Here is a 20,346-nt window from a genome sequence, read left to right as displayed (position 1 = left end):
TCCGGACACCCTCAAACTTATGGTTGTTAGTAGACAGACAGCTAGATCTTAATATTAAGTGTATTAATAAGAGGATGCTGCTAGCACCATATCGGATTTTCTAATGGTCTGATAACTAAATAATTTACCTCTTTTTATCCTGTGTCTTTTTTTTTTTTATTGTGTGTGAGGGGTCAGAGGACAGCTCTGTGGGATTGGTTCTCTCCTTCCATCCTTAAGTGGGTTCTGGAAACTGAACTCAGTTGGCCAGGCTACGTGTCATCCCTATGTCCTTTATTTAATGTCCTTAACTCAAGGAGTCCACCAGCTCCCCACACTGAGATTCAGTTTAGTGGAGCAATTACCGTAAGTACCCACAATGTGGCGAGGCCCAGCTTTATTTGATTGCCCCTCTACAGAAAGCTAATAAAGAACTTTTACAGCTTTCTTATCACCCCAGGATAAAAGCAACATCTTTATATCGGCTTCTTTTACACCCATGAAAGATGTTCTTGAAGGGCAAATGCCAAGCAAGGTCAGAGGGCATGTGTCTTATTTACTTTTATGGATTCTGCCCAAAAGCCTTTGGTAACACCTGTGCTGTGAGCACCCACCTCCTTCCCCACCACCACTTGAAGTTCCCCGACCAAACAAGGAAAATTATCTCACTGTCAGCTTTCTTGATATAGCCCTCGCTAGTAGAAAGTTTAAAATGTACTGCTTGAGGCTGGAGCGATAGCGTGTACACCTCTTGCAGAGGACCTGAGCTTGGTTCTCGATCCCCAAATCAAGGGACTCACAGCATCTGCATGTCCCCCTGGCTGCAGGGAGGTCGGACATGGATGACCTCTATAGGTATCTGCACTCATGTGTGCGCTGCCACACACAGACACAGAGCCACACATACATGTAATTAAAAATGACAAAATAAATAAATCTAAATGTACTTTTTTTTCAATTTTTAATAATGGGAACAAAAACACACCTACAACCAAAGTTTCTAGAAGAACCGTTGCTCTTGACGTTCTTATCATGGCTTCTCAAACTCGACCCTTGGCCTTCATCTGGCCTTGCACTTTCTCAAGAGCTGGGCCTCTGAAGATGCCCCGATGACAACAGTTCTGTCTGCCACAGAGGATATCCAGAGAGAACCTTGTGAGCATGAGGTGATTGTGGCATAAAGTTTCAAAAAGGCTTAGTCTCGGACTTATTGAAAATTTTTCTCTTGGCCATGGTAGCTTTAATTTTCTGAGATAGTGATCAGTTTCAGCCACCTGAACATAGATGTGGGGTCTGTGTGAGGTGCTGTCATCAATGTTCTTCATGATAATGGCTTGGCTTTGGAAGTAGCACCCAGCCACTCCCCAGGTTTCATGAACTTGCCCATCTTAACAGCAACCAGCAGAAGCCCGGCAGGCAAAGAGTGGGCACTTTGGGCTCCTATGTGTCTTTCTTGTTTATTTCCGTGGCTGTGAATTCCCAGTCCCTATTTTTTGTACGGATGGTGATTTTATTTTTCCCTTAAATTCATCCCAGGGCTTATTTGACTGTTACACCCTTCAGCTTTGCTCCTTTGTCTCATTTCCATCTCAGACAGCTTCAGGTTGCACGCAGAGTGATGCACGCAGAGTGATGCACGCAGAGTGATGGGTCTCCTCTTCTGTGGCTTTTGCGATTCTCACCTTCAAGAGAAGCTTGTCTGCTTCAGCAGCAGACCTCTGGCTTTTCTTAGTGTGCTCTGTAGACTTGTGTGTGGGAACATGTTTGTGTTTACTTGGGTTCACGCGTGTGTGCTTTTGTATGTGAGAGCATATGTGTGCCAAGGCCTCCCTTAGTCAGGGTCACTATTGCTGTGATGAAAGACCATGACCAAAGCAACCTGAGAGGGGAGGGTTTACTTCGCTAACACGTCCACATCACAGTCTATCATCAAAAGAAAGTCAAGACAGGAACTCAATCAGCAGGACAGGAGGCATTTCTCAATTGAGGTTCTCCTTCTCCAATGACTCTAGCTTGTGTCAAATTGACATAAACTAGCCAACACAAGACTACAGGCCAATCTCAGTGTTGTTCCTCAGGATGACATCCACATTGTCTTTTGAGACACACCAAGCAGGCTGGGTTGGCTGGCCACTGAGTTCTAGGGACACAACACTGAGAAAAACAAGTCAAGACAGCTGGGCACAGTGACTTACACTTGCAATCCAGGCATTTAGAAACAGAGGCCAGAGGACTGCCGCAAACTCAAGGTCAGCCTGGGCTACAGAGAGAGAAACCCTGTCTCCAAAACACCCAAACAAATAACAACAGAAGGAAAACAGAAAAGAAAATAAAGAAAAAACAGATGCAACATGATAAGAATGCAAAATTACAAGATCAGTTTTATAACAAATACCACTTCTTTAGATTTCCCTACTGAAAAACAAAGATTCTGGTGTTAGAATCATTTAACTATATTCTGGTTCAGGAATAGTCAGGTATAGCTGACCTTCTGGGGCAAGTAGCTTCAAGGACTCCTCTCAGACACCGAATGTAAGCCCCTGATGTTATTAATTGGCATGGTGGTTCCAGGTAACCTAATCACATACTTTAAGTCCTAGCTCCACTGCTCAGCACATCGACTGCCTTGTTAACGCTGTGTGGAGGGTCGTGATGCTACACTGCTTAGGGAGCAGTGGCCAAAAGTCTGTCTGTGCTCAGCACAGACACACCTGCCCGTCACAGTCAAGCCACGTTGCTTGAGTCTACTGTATGGAACTTGTAAAAACAGAAGCTTTTAAGAACACACGCGAGCCTATCAAAGAGTCTGAAAACACACATCAGCCCCTAAAACAGTCCAGCCATGACCTAGGAATGAAGTGCAGTGGACCAGCACCTGCTGAGGTTCAATCCTCAGCACCCCAAAATGGTGCAACAGCCAACAGTTCATCAAGTCTTGAGGTGCACTTTCAGACAGTAAGGAAAAGAGTAAGAACTGAACACATGATGTTTGGAAAAATAATCGCTTGTTTAAAGAGGGAAAATAATTTGATCTTCAACTGGCCTTCACCAAGATAAATGCCAGAGGGATGAGGAAATTCAAATGACTAAATTTTAGAAGTAGATTAAAAATATGGGTGAATATTTGTCTGGCTGCAAAGGAGGCAGGTGTTTCTATGCACTGTGTTTATTTATTTGTGGGGTTTTTTTGCTTATTTTAATAAGGCACAAAGGAAACAACAGCAGAGCTAAAATGCAAAAAAAAAAACCATTGTGTCAATAAAACTCTCATGAACACAATTAAAAATCAAACAGGCAGGAGTCTGTAACATGTACGGCAGGCAAGGTGAGGAACTAACAAACCAATAAAGAGACCTGAGAAGCCCATTAGAAAAAAAAAAAAGCAAGGGGCATAAATAAGAAATTTACAGCAGGAAACTATGGATAGGCAATAAGTAGATGGGGGGAATTCAACACCACTAGTAATAAAAGAAATTAAAATTAAAACAGTGAGATGTATATTTTGCCTGTCATTTTAACCAAGTTTTTGTTTTTTTTTTAAATCATAGTGCTTACGACTGGCAAAGGTTCAGAGGCAAAGAAACTTCACTCCTACAGTGGGAGGAAGCCTTGTCATAGACATCTTGCAAGGCCTTTTATTTAGACAGATCCAAAGCTCTAAGATGCCCGCAGCCTAGACAAGACAATTCCATTTACAGCATTTTTTTCCTAAGGATATAATTAGAGATAATGCATAGATTTTATTTCCAAGGAGGTTCTGAGCAGTGGAATATAGAATAACAATAAATAAATAGATAGATAAATATAAATAAATTAAATAAATAAATAACAGTTCAAAGATGTAAACAATTTATTTAAGACCCTCAACTCTGGGGGATTTGTTAAACGGATTATGGTGAATTGATATGATGGACTGATATATAATCATTAAAAATCTTTTCCAAATCTCATTTGATTTTAAGGAAAAATGCCTAAGGTGTAAAGTCGAGTGGAAATAAAGAGAATGCTTGAAGGCATCGATTGTTCTCTGATGGATTCACAAATAAGTCTGCTCTGTTCCCCTCCCCTGGGCTTCTCCCACCTCCAGCCCCAGCTCCTTGCTGCCCCCAAGGGGAGCTGCTTGTCTTCTTGTCTGCTTGCACTCTCTCCCCGATGCCTCTGCCTTCCTTTCCCTGCTGTATCACCTTTGCCAGGCACCGCCCCTTCCACAGGCACCGTGACCCCACGAGGCTTCCAGGGTCAGTGCCTATGGAATCATCTAGGATGAAGCTTAATCAGGACTCTCAAGTTCTAGATTCCCAGTCTGGAAAAGCTAGCTGAAGGGCTCCCCTGGGTTCACATGACCGAGCCACGGAAAGGAGATCTGTGAAGGAGGAATAAAGAAATGAGCAAGTCCGGAAGTACAGACGCTCTCGCAAACCTGCCTCCAGCCACCATCGCTCACCTGCATCTGCGGGTGCATTGACTTCAGAGAAATGCCTCTTTTCACTTAGTTCCAAATTAGTAGTTTCTGGAAAGTTCCTGGTTGATCAGATATTTTCTTTCTTTCTTTCTTTTTTTTTTTTTTTTGTTTTTTTTGATCAGATATTTTCATTGCCTTCTGAGGGGATAGGTCATTAGGGTGGGCTGGGGGGGCGTGGCTCAGCTGGTAGAGCTCTTGCTTCGTGGAGTGGAGCTGTGGGCTTTCTCCTTGAACTCTGAGCTTTAATAATGCCTGCAACACCAACCTCCCATGAAACTCAGCATGATAACTTGTCCTCTATCCTAGCACTTAGGAGCCACAGGCGGGAGGATCAGTAGTTCAAGGTCATTCTTGCCTAAGTAGAGTTCAAGGCTAGCTTGGAACATGAGACCCTGCCTCAATTTAAAAAAAAAAAAAAAGCCAGGCATGGTGTCACACAATTTTGATTCCAGCACTTGAGAGGCAGGGGTAGACAGATTTCTGAGAGTTTGAGGCCTGCCTGGTCTACATAGTGAGTTCCAAGTCAGTCAGGATTGTATAGTGAGACCCTGTCTGAAAAAAACATTTTTTAAATAATCAAATTAAAACCATGGAGTATGAAATTGAAGATGAAGCTGCCTCTTCCTCTCATCAAGGACACAGGGCCAGGCAGACAGGATTTAACCCTCTCTTACGGTAGGGGTGGGGGCTGCCAGGGTGGTGTTCCTGGTATCCCCAGGGTTTTGTGGTCAACTACCTCTCTGTTTTGCCCTAGTCTTCTTCCTCATCTCAGGCTCACACACACAGAAATCCAGAGCCTGGACCGGAGGGAAATCTCAGTTAAAATCCCCAGGCTGTGCTCATCCTCACCTCATCCCTCTGGTCCCGGCTTTTGTAACCGGTTTCTAATGGTTTTACACTTTCTGTGGGCCAAGCGCTCTAGGTATTTAACATGTCTGTATCCAGCATGGCCCAGTCCAGCCAATGCCACTCAGATCAGACACACTGACTGGCGTGTTTCTGGCTATTTAAGAGGCCAGCCATCCTACCAGGAGTGGTCTGTGACTTCATCATGAGGCCTCAGCTCCCAAGCCCCAGTGTTATCCAAAAGCCCTCAAGGGTCAAGCCAGGTACTCAGGACTATGCTCTGAGTCGATGTTTCCTGTCCAGGGAAGCCCTGTCCATCTGTGCAGCAGAAGAGGGACAAGTGTCTGGGCTACCAGGTGACCGCGAGAAGGAAAAGCCACAGTGCTTCCATACCCTCTAGGATGGCCCCAGTGGTTTTCTGGTCTGCATATATGAGTGTGGTATGTGTGGGCTTTCCCAAGCAGCAGACTTCAGTCATGGAGCAAGGGCTGAGGACCAAGTAGGACACCAAGGACCTCAGGAGGACCAGTTCTCACCTAGAACAGACTAGAGACTGACAGGAGTCAACGGGCCCGGAAGCTTCTTTGATACCTTTCTCCACACCTGTACCTCCAAAGCTGCCCCCCTCACACCCCAATCCTACCACAGGCAAGGAAAGAAGGAGAAGAAACGTTTGCTCCCATCCACAGCAGACCTAGACTGGCCTTCCAGCTGTCACTCTCCTGGGAAGGAAGGTTCCCTTGTGCCGGGGGCAGCTGACCTGTTCTGCATCATAGCATGTCCAGAGACATCGCCAGAGACGAGCATCGGAGAGAGTTATTCCTAAGAGTGGAAACAGGAGGCAGGGCCTGAAGCTCTGTCCCTGTGTGGTAAAGCATCCTGTTTCAGCACTACAGCAGAGGAGTGTTGTCTTTGTCGCCAGCCCAACCCACACAGGTATGGGATGACAATGGATAGAGGAGCGTTGGGATGAGTCACACAACCTGGGACAGGTCCCAGCACAGGAAGGTACTTCATGGGAGATCAGAAAAAGGAGGGCCAGTGTCCTCCTCCTAGGACCTATCAGCCTTAATAGTGCTTTTCCCTCTCTCCTGCCCTCTCTCCTGCCCTCTCTCCATGCCTCTTCCCCCTTCCTGTCTTCCTTCCTTCCTTCTTTTCTTCTCTCTTCCCTCCCTCTCCCCTTCCTTCCTTACCCCCTTTTTCTAGCTGAGGATGCTAACAGGACATTGAAGTCCCCTTGAGTGGAGAACGTAGGTTCCCTGTGACCCTACAGAGCCCTCCACCAGCCCTCTCACTTCCCCTTTCCAGCCAGTGGCCCATATCTGGGATCAAGAACTCCCCTGACTTATTTTTTAGCTGAGAAGGACAGTCACGAGAGCCCTCTCCTTCCCTACAAGAACGGTGAGGGCTTGTTTTCTTTCATTTTGAGTCTCCCAAAGTTAATTTAAAGTTTCTCTTTTTTAAATATGCCCTGACTGCCGAGCGAACAGGAGCAAGCTGCCCAAGGAAAGCGGAGGGATAGAGATGATTGTCTGTGCAGATATTGTGGCCTTGTAAATGAAAAACCGTGTTCCCAGAAGAGCCCGAGGGAGCAAAGAGAGTGCTCAGCACCAGGACAGGGACCTGAGGTGGAGGAGGGGGATCCCCGGAGACCTGGGGGTGGGGAACCAAAACTCCAGTCAGTTAGTATTTGTCAGAAGTTAATTCCCCCAGATCCATTTTTTTTTTTTAATATTACTCTGTCTTGGGAGTTGGGGAGACAAGGAGTTACCTTCCCTTCCCTGAGTGTTGTCTCGATGGAGGGAAATTTCCAGGTGACTTCAGTTCTGGTCTGGAACTGGGTTTTTCCTCCTTCTGACCTCATCATAGCTCGGAAAGCAGAGGCCTCTGCTCGCTTCCCATGGTGCCCTAGACGGATGGCATAGGGAAAGGACTGGTGGGAGGTTGCTCTTAGCTAGGCTTGAATCAAGCCTCCAAACCAGGCCAAGCTGGAAGCCACATGCCTTCCAAGGCCATCATCCCTATCTTAGCTCCAGTCCTTTCTCTAAGCCGGTTCTCGTGTCCTCCCCTAAGTCTAGGGAAGCTGCAAAGGCTTCAGGGCAGTGCCCTTCTGCTGATGTTGGCTGGCATTCATTTAGTTTTTGGGTGTTTATTGTTGTTGTTTGGTTTTTGCTTTTTTTTTTTTTTTTTTACCAAGAACCAGGTAGCTAGGTGCTTATGGTAGCAAATGCCCGAGTCCCGAGGCAGGCAGATTTCTGTGCTTTCAAGGGCAGCCTGGTCTACATAGAGAGGTGTTAATATAGTCTCCAATATAACAGCAAAACGAACAAAGGACTTGATAAGCTGAGGCTGACCTGGGGGGTGGCTCTTTCAATTGAATGTACTCCTTTCCTTGTGGCAAGGAGGCTCGCTTAGTTAAGGTCAATGAGCAAGGGACTAGGCTCTCGTTGAAGGCTTGTTTTTTGTTTGGTTCTTATTTGTTGTAGCCACAGGGTCTGGATCTGTAGCCCAGGCTGTCCTTGAATTCATGAACCCCTTGCTTATCCTCTGAAGCTCTGGGATGACAGGCACATGTGCCACCAGGTTTATTTGGAGAACAGATCGGTCCCTCCTCTCCCACAGCTACGCTGACAGTCATTCTTCCCACGTTAATTATCTCTCACCTTCGCTGCCACAGAAGTAGGGACTCCGTGTCCCTAACTATTCAGGTGTGGATCCCTTCTTACTTGGTCAGTCCTTTCAAGGCTTCTTCCTGCTGTGTCCTGCTGAACCCGTTCAGCTTCCGGGGTCTCCCTCCAGTGGGTTCAGGGGCACCTTCATCCTCTCTGCTCTTCTCAAACCTTCCTTACTGTTGAGCTGTTGGTATGACCATCTGGGGCTGAGGCTGGGCTGGCTTCCAGAGACCCAGCTCGGGTCCCCATTTGCTCTGCTTCCCTTGGAACCCAGTTTCCCCATCAGTAGAAAGACAGAGTCGATGTACCTGCACCCATCACATGCCGTTCTGAAAGAGAGCACTGCCTTCCCAGAAGGCAGCCAAGTCTGAGCACATCGTTTCCTGGAACAAGAGTATCTAGCCCCTTGGCCTTGAGTCTAACTCCTTCCCATTTGCTTCTGCCGTCCAGGTGAGCCCCTCACCTAGACTGATGGTGACCATACAAATATTTAACAAGGACAAAGATGCTCAGAACAAACGATGGGACCCATGACTACAGTACAGGGAAGCAGGGCTACAGAGAGAAGCCCCGAGACAGAGGCTCTTGCCTGCATGCACTATTGAACTGTATTACCCACTGAAAGAGCTCTAAGGCTCTGCTACCTTTCCACCACCTACAATCACGTCCCACATTAAAAAGAGTTCCAGGACTCACCCTGTTCCTTGTTGGATCCTAACTGGATACAACCACCCAACACCCCAGCCCCTCTCAGAAAACCCAGTGTCACTGGATAGAAAACTACCCTGATAAGGCCCTGGGAGGGAGAGAACATCTGGAGGGTTTGATTTGACACGAGACAGGGAAGCAGGGAATCACTACACTGTTCTGCTGGGGACAAGTGGAACCGGGGAGGGAGCAGAGGGGAAAATAAGAAAACAATGTACCAGGAGGAGGAAGCCCAGAGGGCAGGAATGGCTGAGGGCTTCTGGGAATGGAAAAAAAGATGGGCTTTTACATATGGCTTTCTGAAATGTATAAATCCCTTCCTCTTCTGTCCTTTGAAAATGTTGCTCCCCACAGAGACTTTGTGTGCCCAGCCCTCTTTGTTTTAGGGGTAAGACCAGAGTTTGTTGTTTTTTTTTTTTTTAAATGGAGCATAAAGAATTGAAGTTCACATCTGGGCTGACTTGGGTGGGGGTTGAAACTGACACCGCAGGGAGGAAGATGCATACATGGAGTTAATTCAATGCAAGCAGGCGAGCATCTCCAAATGACAAAGAGTCTAAATGACAAAGAGACAGGAAGGGCCATGATTGACACTCTGCCCTGAGCATGAAGGGGCTCATTCAGCTCTCACACCAGCCTGCCAATGGGGACGATTCTGCTGTGGGCATGGACTCAGAACAGGTTGGTGACCCTGGCATGGGGCAGAGACACAGACCAGATCAGTGACTCGGGCATGGGGCAGAGCTGAGATTTGAACCCAGGCGGTTAGAATTCAGTCTGTAGCTAATCATGACAAATGCAAAGCCCTCCCCCCCCCAGGACTCTGTGGGAGCCTTGCCAGATTTCTATGTCCCTTGACCTGCACCTTCAGGGGCAGGAGAGACTTGGCTATGTCTGGGTTCATCTATTTTCCATCAGTCTCCGACTAGTTTGGAGTTCCCCAGGGCTGGGACCTTGTTTTATTATTCTGTGGCCTCAGATCTACCACAGAGCCTGTGAGGAATAGGAAGTAGCCCAAGTTCAAGCTCATTGAGTGAACTAGTAGAGGAGAAGGCAGGAAGGCAAGACCTACCGGGAAACCAAAATGTTTTCTGGGCCAGGCAGGGGCTGAAACCAAGACAAGGAGACATTTGTTGACTCTATCACCTCCCTTGTCCTTCCCCAGTGCTAATTCCAGTGCCTCTGCCACCTCCCAGGCAAGGCGTGAAACTATGGCTCTTTCCTAATTGAGAAGGCAAACATCTTCTGTCTAGTCAAGGCGGCAACATCAAGGCGGGTTTGTGCAGGCGGGGCCGCGTGAGCTGGCAGCACACCACATCTTTTCCAAGCTGCTTTTCTTACTGTGGTCCCTGTCGCATTTAACTCTCCCTGTGTTTCAGAATGTAAATGTCACCCTCTTTGAAGGTTCCCCAAAGAGAATGCTGCTGTCTCTACAGAGGTGGCTCTTGCAGGAGGTGCAGGGGGGGTAAGGGGGTCCCTACAGTAGAGAAGCATTCATCTCCCCACTCTTGTCTCTCCCGGGACTGTCCCCCGCATTCTTGATTTCATTTTCATGTGATAAAAATTGAGATGTACAACTCTTGTCTCTGCTAACACAGGCGGCAGTCAACTGGAAAGCGCTTTGTTCTCTGGTGTGGGAGGGCCACCACAGGAGACAGGCTCTTGGGAAGTATCTCAGGGGGGACAGGAGTCTCTCCTTGATCATCCTGGCTCTATGGGCCATGCACACTCACATGCACACATGAAACACAAACACACACACACACACACACACAGAGTGTCCCATTCCCCAAGGCCAGGCTCCCATTGACAAAAACCTAGATGTCCAGATCTGCTCCGGATTCAGCTACATTTGATGGATGAGTGGGACACAGCATGGCCTGATGTCCCTCTCCGATGACCTCTGCAAAGAACTGGCCTCTATGAAGCAAAGCACTACTGGGAAGAATAACTAAGATCTGAGGGTTAGACAGGAACAGGAACGCCGCTATAAGCCATGCCAGGGTTCTAGTCTAAAGATGGTGGCATCCTGACCTAGCACCCTGGTATTCATAAGCAGAAAGGCTGGGGTAACAACTGGGGGAGTTCTTGACTGCCCTACTTAAACCCTAGTTCCAATCCTAATATCACAAAAAAATAAAAAGCCATGTGTGAGGAGACCTCCCTGCAATCCTAGCACACACTCTAGTGTGGTGACAGCCCAGACCCCACAGGACGACACCAACATGCAGAACCTATCTACTCCCTGGGGTCTCTTTAACATCGTCTTAAGAAAGCCCTGGCCTAAAGCAAAGAAAAGAGCTACTTGCTGAAGCTCTGGGAACATCTGGAGAGATCGTGTCCTTGATACTTCCAGAGCTAAAGTTAAGAACAGGTGGAAACTCCCAGGGGCGTGGACAGAGACTTTTCTTCCTCTGTAGCAAGGATGACTGCTCATGGCTAGTGTAGCCTAAGATGGAATCAGTGTGGTGGGGGACCACTGAGGATGCCACAGTGAAGGATATAAATAAACGCCCCCGATGTCCTTTGTCACTCTGAGATGCTACAGCTCCATGAAGGTGCAGCACGGGGTCACCAGCCCACGAGTCTCACACTTACAGCCACATGCTCTTCTATGACATGAGTATTTAAATGTCATCTGATCGCAGTATGGGTCACCAGTGGGGAAAAAGAGAGGGAAAACATGGGTCCTGTGTACACCTTTCCCTCGGTGTCTTACAGGACCCAGAAAACAGCTTTGGCCCCTGGCACAGCTGCTATGGACCTACTTCTCCCTGCCATTCTCCTGCCTTCCTACTTCTGGCAGCACTGAGGAATGGGGGGTCCCCAGGAATGGGAACCACATGGTCAAAGGCATGGGACCCAGTCACTTCAAGTTTTCCATACATTGAAAGTTTATCCACTTTGCAGCCAAGAGCCTCTTCTCTCATTGTCGCTGGTTGGTTTTGTTGTTTTGCTTTGAGACGCTCTAGAGAAGGCTGGTTGATCTGGAACTCACTGTGGAATCTATGCTAACCTCAAGTTTATGGCAATCCTCCTGCCTCAGGCTCCCAAGTGCTGGGAAGGCAGGTATGCATCATGAGTCCTTTTTATGCCCCTTCTCCATCATCTACCCAGCTTTCTTTCTTTCTTCATGGAGACCCAAGCAAAAGGCAGGTAGCATTGTATCCTCTCCCCAGTGCTCCCCATCTCCTCTCCCCCCGTCCTCTCTAGTTAACCATCTCAGCACCCAGCGGTCTGGCTGAGCCAGGAGGAAGAAACAGCACTGTGTGCATGGCTGTAATGGAGAAGCCTCTTGACAGAGGACGGATGGCTGTAACCAGGCCATACGACCAGGGAGGGGACCAGCAGCATGCCTCCAATCCCTGTTTGCTTCCGCCTTCTATTTTCCTAGCCCATGTACCCAGTGATCCTACAAAAGGCAGAGGAGCCCCTGGAGGTCAGAGCACAGTACAGACAGATGAAGAACAGCCATGTTCTAACCCACTTTCACCCTGACTCCCTGCTCATGCCTCTTCCCCATCCTCTCAGGCGATAAGTGGACTGCTCCATTTTCTCATGCAGAAGAATTGTGCCAACTGTTGGCACTCACCACTATGACTCCTACGGGCACCCTACCCTCAAGATCGCATCCTCCAACTCACATAGCCCAGCAAGACACTGCCCCAAAGAAAGACCTCAGAGGGGTCCCTCAAGCTGGTAAGTCTTCAGTTTGTCTCTCTGTGTGTTTGTGATGGCCTGCGTGCTCATTAATGTCTCGGCTACCAAGGAATGAAGGAGAGACATGTGCTCCAAGGAACAGATTGTCAACCTGTCCCAGAAACTCCTGCCCAGGTTTAGAAACAAAAAGACGGACCTTTGGCTCTTGTCAGCCTGAGTGGCAACTGAAACCCAGCTCCTCACATTTATCCCGGGTTTTCCCATTGAGAACCAGCTCCTCCTGCTCTGGAAGTTGTGCCTCCAGCTTAAGGGACAGTTCTGGCCTGCAGAACAGGGATTTATGCTCCTCCTAGTTGGTGCCTGCCATAGTCCTCTGGCTCTACCCACAAGGACCCAGGTGGCAAAGGAGGCTAGTAACAAAGGCTTCCCACTGAGGCCTGAGGTTCTGCCTCCAGGAACCACTTCTCAGCTAAATACCACCCTCTCAGTGCTTGGCGATGACCTTTTGAATCCTCTGTTCGCTTGCCTTGGTATTTAGAGAACAGCCTAGTCCCTGGGGTACCAGGGAAGGAATACTTACTGCTTCAGAAGGCCAGCCCCAAAGGAGAAGAGAGAATAAAAGCTAACCCCTCCCTCCTGAGGCAGGTGCCGCTCTCGGCCGCAGTTCTTCTGCCCTCCAGCAGAACTGCCTTGGCAGTTTTTACAACCTCACCCAAGGTCTCCAAATGGCTGTGCACAGGAGTTAATGCCACCCAGTGAGAGTGCCCACATGTGTCCATGTGTGTGTGTGTGTGTGTGTGTGTGTGTGAGAGAGAGAGAGAGAGAGAGAGAGAGAGAGAGAGAGAGTCTGTGTTTCAGAAGCATCCTCTTTCCTGAGCATGGACAGATAAGGTTATGGGTGTGTATGAGTTAGTGCTATTTGTATCTATCTGTGTCTGTGTGTCTGTCTGTGTCCATCTATCTCTGTGTCTGTCTATCTCTGTCTATCCCTGTTTGTGTCTGTCTGTCTGTATCTGTGTGTGCCCATGCCTGTCTGTGTCTGTGTGTGTCAGCCGTGTGCGTGTCTCTGTCTATGTATGGCAAGAACATGAACGGGGCTGTATACGTCAGTGGGGGGGGATCAGAGTTTCTGATCACGTATTTGTGCACAAGGGTCCCAAGTGCATTTGTGTACATGGAAGGCACAAGCCCTGAGTGTGATTCTCAGTTGGCTGAGTCCTGAGGGCTCATTCCTGCAGTGAGGAAGTAGTATCTCCAGAGATCTTGCAGGGATTACATGAGGTAGGGGACACCACCTGCAATAGCCTAATGCAGACTCCCACCCCAGGCTTCTTGGCTCATATCCATCCACTCCAACCACCAATATCTAGTTTCTCCCTTGATCGGACTGTATGGTGACAAGAAGATCTCCGAGTTGAGGAGTGTGGCCCTGGTGAACTCTAAGCTATCCATTGTGTCCTCTGTTGGCGGAGGGTGCCTGATAGGCCTCCCTGGACTTAGCAGGTTGATGTCATGTCCAAGAGCTGATTTCCAGCAAGCCCTGGCAAGCAGGCCATGCCAAGCACAGTGGCACCTGAGAATGAGCAGGCCCTCAGGAACCGAGTAGAATTAATGAGGAGTTACCAGAAGCCCAGGCTAGGTGGAGACGGAGAAGGTCCCAGGGCCATAGTGCAAAGAGTGGGCTGTGGTAGAAGTCTAACCATGCCACTGACCAGCTGCAGTACTTGACAAGTGGAGATTGAACTGTGGGTGCTACAGGGTCACCCAGAGCCAAACCCTCAGCGAGCATGGGCTTCTGGCAGCTCTAGCTGGGCAGATCTTGGAAGTAAATCTGCCTTTGGGAGATAGATTCTCCATCACCCTAGGTGACGCTGGCTCCCTGGGCAGCTGCTACCCAGTAACCTGTGCTCCAAGAGCAAAAAAGCCTGAAGTCTTTGCCACCACTCAGGATAACACTAAATGTCCATCCCAGGTCTGAGGGGGCCCTTCAGGGTCAGGAAGCCTTTGTTGCTACTGTAACACCAAGAACTGGGCTCTGAGCAATGCTGGTCCTTTCACCCTCCTGAGTACAGGAGCCTCCCAGGTAGACTTTCTGTCAGCAAATCTCCATCTCAAAGGAGGAGGTTCACAGATGGGGAAAGCTGACCTAGAAGAGGTGACCGTAAGTGAGGATGACAGAGGCGTCTTAAGTCGTCGCCTGGAAGAGGACAAAACTAGAGAAAAGACGGCAGTGCCTGCGAGTGATGCTATTAATTTCACCATGATTGTTTTTAAGATTGGAAGCAGTTGAGCACAAACCTGGAGAATTTTCCAGCCAGAAGGTTGGATCCATCCACATTCCCTGGAGACATCTCAATAGCTGCCTTGTGGGTTTCCTTGTGCCAACAACAAAATTGATCATCCTAACCACTTAAACAAGAGCAATCCATTACTTTGAACTAAAAGGACACTTGTCAACTACAGGAACATCCTACATGAGTTAAAACACTGGCAGCGGCCTCAACGGTAGCAGCGACCTCAGCGTGCTTTTGGGATCTGCTGGAAGGTGTCCTGCTTTTGGTCAGCATTATAGCCACGGTTCATCTGTCATTTGGCTTTTGAGGGTATCCCAGAACCAAAGCCCAGAGTCCACTGTACAGCCGATACAGGAACTTCGGACCCCATGCCAATGGCTCCCAAATTGCCATTGTCCTGGGTCAGCATTGTAGTTTGGGTGTACTAGAAGATGGCCTTGACTCAGTAGCCAAGACAGGCATGTGGCTCATTTGTTCTTGCCAAAGAGGGGGGTTACGGCCAGACAAGGAATAATTCTGAGATTCGCTGTCATTGCAACCCTGGGAAGAAGGCTGGACAGAAGAATAAATCCGTGCCCAGGCTGTGTTCGTCCCAGGAAGACTGAGTGCGAACCCTGCCTCAAGGCTGCGTCTGTTGCAGAGATTTAGCCCTGATTTACACATCTGCACTTCCCCGAAGATCATAAAAGAAGCCTTTTAGGATGTGAGCCAGGGCTGATATTGCAGATACATACATTCATCAGGAAATCCAGTTCTTCCTGCTCTGTTTTGACAAGCACAGCTTCTACTTTCATTGTCTCTTTGTGGCCCAGGATGACTGAAAGAGCGCCAGCCATTACATCTGCATTCCAGGCACTAGGAATGAGGACTAGAGGAGAACACAGAGGACAGACTCCTCTTTTTAGTGGTACTTTAAGAAGGTCCTTGTAATACTTCTACCAACTTAGTCATTGTCAAAGTTTAATCACAAAGCCCCATCCGAGAAATGGACTCTTATCTGGCCAGGTCACTAGGTTATGCTGGTTAGTTTATGTTCACTTGACACAAGTTGGAGTTAACAGAGTGGAGGGAGCCTCAGCTGAGAAGATACTTCCATAAAACTGGGCGGTAGGCAAGCCTGTAGGGCATTTTCTTAATTAGTGATTGATGTGGGTGGGCACAGCCCTGGGTTAATAGTCCTGGGTTCTATAAGAAAGCAGGCTGAGCAAGCCATGGAGAGCAAGCCAGTAAGCAGCACCCCTCCATGGCCTCTGCATCAGCTCCTGCCTCCAGGGTCCTGCCCTGTTTGAATTTCTGTCCTGACTTCCCTCAAGGGAAGGTGACTCTGAGTACGTAAGCCAAATAAACACTTTCCTCCCCAAGTTGCTTTTGGCTGTGACATTTCACACCGTTTCCCTGGTGGCAAAGACTTGCGTAGGCAAAAGGCAGCGTGTAATTTGTGTCTCTGAGTGTGCATACCTGTGTGTTAGTGAGTCCTACAGGCCATCGCAGACCTGGAATAGACGTCTAAAGCCAATAAACCTTCCATGGGCTGCTCAGCTCTGCACGCACTGTTTTCCGTCAAGCAAACAATTGGAGCAAATCAACCCAAGTTTGCACAGGTGTCCTAGGTGGCCAGCTGCAATTTAGATGTGTATGAGCCTCCACCCACGTGACTTGGCCTAAATCCTTCTGTAAACAACAGTGGACCATGATGGTGGACATGCTAAACTCCCAAACAGGTCTCGTGCCTGGCTGGTCATCAGTAGCCTTTTGGACCCAAGCTGTCCTACAGACTTAGTTGGTCCTTCCTGCTTACTAACTTTTACATTTAGACTGACCCTGCCTGGTCATCCCAACATTGGATGGAGGAGATTCTCTGTGGACTGGCCTCTGAACATCCCGATTTCCCTACTGGCATCTTTGAAAGCCTCTTTTCCTTCCAATTCGGAGCTATCTCCATTCCAAGATCCAGCACAGCTTCGTCTCCAGCGGGGCCTCACTTCTTTGCACAAACTGATTTGAAGGACTAATCCATCCTCAATGGGACTTTGAGGTTACATCTTGACCTCTGGACCAGATGCTCCAGCCCAGAGGCAAGGAAAGTTATAGCAGAGATTAAGGAAAACTCCAGCGTCAGAAGTCTGTACTGTTTCTTCTGATCTCCACTATGGTGTTATAACACACATTTTTCACAGTTTTAGTCTCCCCTTCCTTTCTCAGCTCTAGCTGGCGCTTCTCCCTTCCGTAGGTGACATACCCATTCTGATTCCCACTAACTGTTGTCTCACCTACCCACGTGTTTGCTGTTCAAACCTCAGGAAGCATCCACCCCCACCGCCAATCTGTTAATATCCCTTTGGGCCAGGTGTCGAAGGTTTCTGTACCCCACTTCTCTCCCTTACTTCACATTCATGACCTGCGGTGATCACAACAGACAGGCTCAGGAGGGTTTGTGATAGGCTGGCTTTTCCCAAGGCCCTGGAACCCTGGCCAGGACTGGGTCCTGATCACGTGCCTCATAAAGGAGCCTTTGTAAGGATGGGTCTATGTGTAATGACACTACTACAAACTTCCACGTGTTTAAAAGGATCTTAGACTTAATGTATTCTGTCTGGCCAGGATGGCCTCGGGGGCAAGCAGCATTGAGTTTTCCAGGCACGGGGTATTTGTTGGCAGCTGGGAAACTCCAGCCAGTTTGGATTTTACTGCTGGCATCTGCTCTTACAAAACCATCTCAAAATATAAAAGTGGGGCCTGCAATCTTCTCCCCAGGAGCTCTCCATCCCCCCAAGACATGGGATGAGCCCTAGACCCAGGCAGGCTGGCCTCCACAGGTCCCTCTGGCACCAAATCCCCCACTGCTCCCCTCCAGCCAGATGCCTGCATGCACCATCCCCACACCCCTGCCTCAGGTCCTCCACATCCTCTTCTTTAGACCTATCTCACCTCTGCTCTCAAACGCACAGGACAAGCACCACGCTGTCACCACTTAAGGGACACGTTCTTGAACTCTCTTGGTCACGCTCTAATTCCCTGAAGCTTTTGTCCCTTTATTGTGTTTGTCAGCTTCTGTCCCCGACATCCCATAGTGCACAGATCTCAGTGGACCTGTTGGCTATTCTTTCTCCAGCACTCAGCTCACGCCTGCAAATGGTAGTGATTCTACCAATTTTTACTGGATGGATGTACTATTGGGAGGAGGGAGGCAGGAAAAGCTGTGCCCTGTTACTCCAAGTGCAGGAAGGTACTGTCTGGGGCAGTCTAGAGGAACAGCAGACATCAGGCTCAAACCTGCCAGCTCCTGTCATGGCCAGCCTTGTCCACTAACGTGAGAGACCCCAAAGGCATATGGAGGGAACATACTGCCCTCTGCCCCACATCCCTTGAGCCAGACTCACCTCCCCTGGCAGCAAGGGGTAGAATAGAACCTGGAGGACCCAGTCCCATCCATCACTGAGGGAGAAGAGCCACAAATTGTGAGGTCTCTATTTATGCCCATCACATTCAAGGGCAAACTTGCCATGGCCCTGCTACGTGGTCACTCCTCCCCGCTGACAGTTGTGCTGGCTCAGGGACTTGCCCAGTGACAGATCTGTTGTCTGTTCAGCAATATCAACTGGCTGCTCCTGGGGCCAGGGCCGGGTGGCTGCTGGAGGTGGGGACGTTTACAGCCACGGACAGTTTGGGGAGGCATACTTCTTGTGAACGTCCTGCCACAGGGGCCAGCCCAGCATGAAGCTCTGCCACAATCCTCCTACTGGTTCTCCCTTGTTGTGTTTTGAACCTGGCACGTCCCCCCACAGGCTCTTGAACTCTTGGTCCCTAGCTGATTTCGCTATATTGGGAGGTTCTGGAACCCTGGGAGGTAAGGACTAACTGGAGGAGTAAGGCCTTGCTGTTAATGGCATACCCCCACTTCCTGTCTCCTTTCCTTTTTCTGTTCTATTGCCACATAACTACATATGCCTGCATGACTTCCTTCCACGATGGACTGTCCCATCAGACTGTGACCCAAGTAAACCCCTCCTCCTCGTTTTAGCCCCAGCTCCTTCCTACCTCAGCAAGCAGTGCCCCCACTAGCTCTAGTAAATGGGCCAACAGCAGGGTCCCTATGAAAGGCTCACACAGTGCCTGGTGAGAAGTGAGCCCTCAAAAGCAGCATCTGCTTCTGTCATTTTCAAGATACTGTTGCCATCATTGCCACTGCTGTTTATAGATGGGATGGGATCATCCCCCATCTTCTCTGTCCAAATCCCTGCAGAGGAAATAGCCCAATCCCTTTTAGTGTTGCCAGAGAGAGGAAAGGAGCCAAAAGGTAAACCCCATCCTCCACCTTCAGCTCCAAGAGGCAACTCTACTCTGGATTGGAGGGTGAGAGAGAAGAGCCATGGTCTCAGAGGATATCCCAGAAGCCTCGAGAGCAACCTAAAGACAACGTCTGAGGCCTGGGGAACATCATGTCTTTTCTGGGTGCATGTCTTACTCAGAAAACAGCAGATAGCTCAGCCTGAACTACCCCCTCCTCCAGGGCCTGTCCCTCTATCCCTTGAGGACCCATGGATCACACTGTGCCCCCAGCCTCTCTAGTTCCTTCCTTAACCTGTGTCTCCCCTACCTCTCACAACTGAGACACCTTTCTGCTCAGACCAGTCACCTTCTTTCTTCCCTCCCAGCACCTCCCGCTTGTCCCAACCCTCAGTGGCATAAATGGCAGTGGATGCTTCAACGGCTCAATGGCGCTGCCCTCCCGAGTTAGCAGGTATATGTTCCCACTGGCCTCCTCCAGATTGGCACTTTATAGTCAAAGGAGTGACCCTGGTGAAATCCCAGACACAGCACACTGGCAGGGCAGGGCAGCACAGGGCAGGACAGGAAGAGGTGGGATGGGGCAGGGAGGCAGGCATCTGGACAAATTGCATGCACGCACTCCAGGCTGGGTCCCTTCTAGTCAGCTCCCTGTTTCCATGAAAACGATTTGGTGACTAGCTGCAGGATGGACAAAAGATGCTGTCTCCAGGGCTTCCCTCCCATGCCCAGAGTCAGGCATCCTTCAGGGGTCTCCAGGCCAGGACAGGCCACACGGAGCTGTTCCTCATCTCTGTCACTCATCCAGAGACCCTCTCTTCAAAGGATGCAAGAGAGATAAATGGACGACCCTGCCCACTGGGCCTCCAGCTCAGCTTCCGGCACAGTGACCCAGCCTCAGAGGCACCCAGAAGGATTCTCTGTTGGAAATCCAGTGCAGGGAAAGACAGTTCCCTGGGGACCAAACCTTCTTGTCTTGTCCTGTCTCCTCACCGGTAGGACTGAAAGGATGAAGAAGATGGAGTCTGGGATTCCATTCACCTCTTACACGGGAGGGTGGGTTTGAGGGCTGTTTCCACTCCTTCCCCGGCCCTGTCTTGAATTTGTCTTGAATAGTCCAGTACCTTCAAACTCTGGGCTCTGATGTCTGGGATAAGGTGGTTGTTCCTCCAGGGAACGCTGGCGACTTCCTCTGGTTTCTGTGGAAACAACCCCATTTATTAAGCTTTTGTGATACTATCGCATCCACTGGCCGCACACTTATTTACAATGGTAGAAGTACAAATCACTGGTTACCACAAGATGAGGAGCAGACAAACATCTCCTGCACTGCCGTGAGAAGACGAAAACTTACACCCATCCCTGGAAAGCAGCTTCTTACAGTTTCTCTTTTAAAGATGTATTTTTATTTTTATAATATGTGTGTGTGTATGTGTGT

Source organism: Chionomys nivalis, chromosome 11 (genome assembly GCF_950005125.1).
Source record: "Chionomys nivalis chromosome 11, mChiNiv1.1, whole genome shotgun sequence".
Classification (NCBI taxonomy): domain Eukaryota; kingdom Metazoa; phylum Chordata; class Mammalia; order Rodentia; family Cricetidae; genus Chionomys; species Chionomys nivalis.
The sequence above is the reverse complement of the archived record's forward strand: the minus strand, read 5'-3'. Positions refer to the sequence as shown.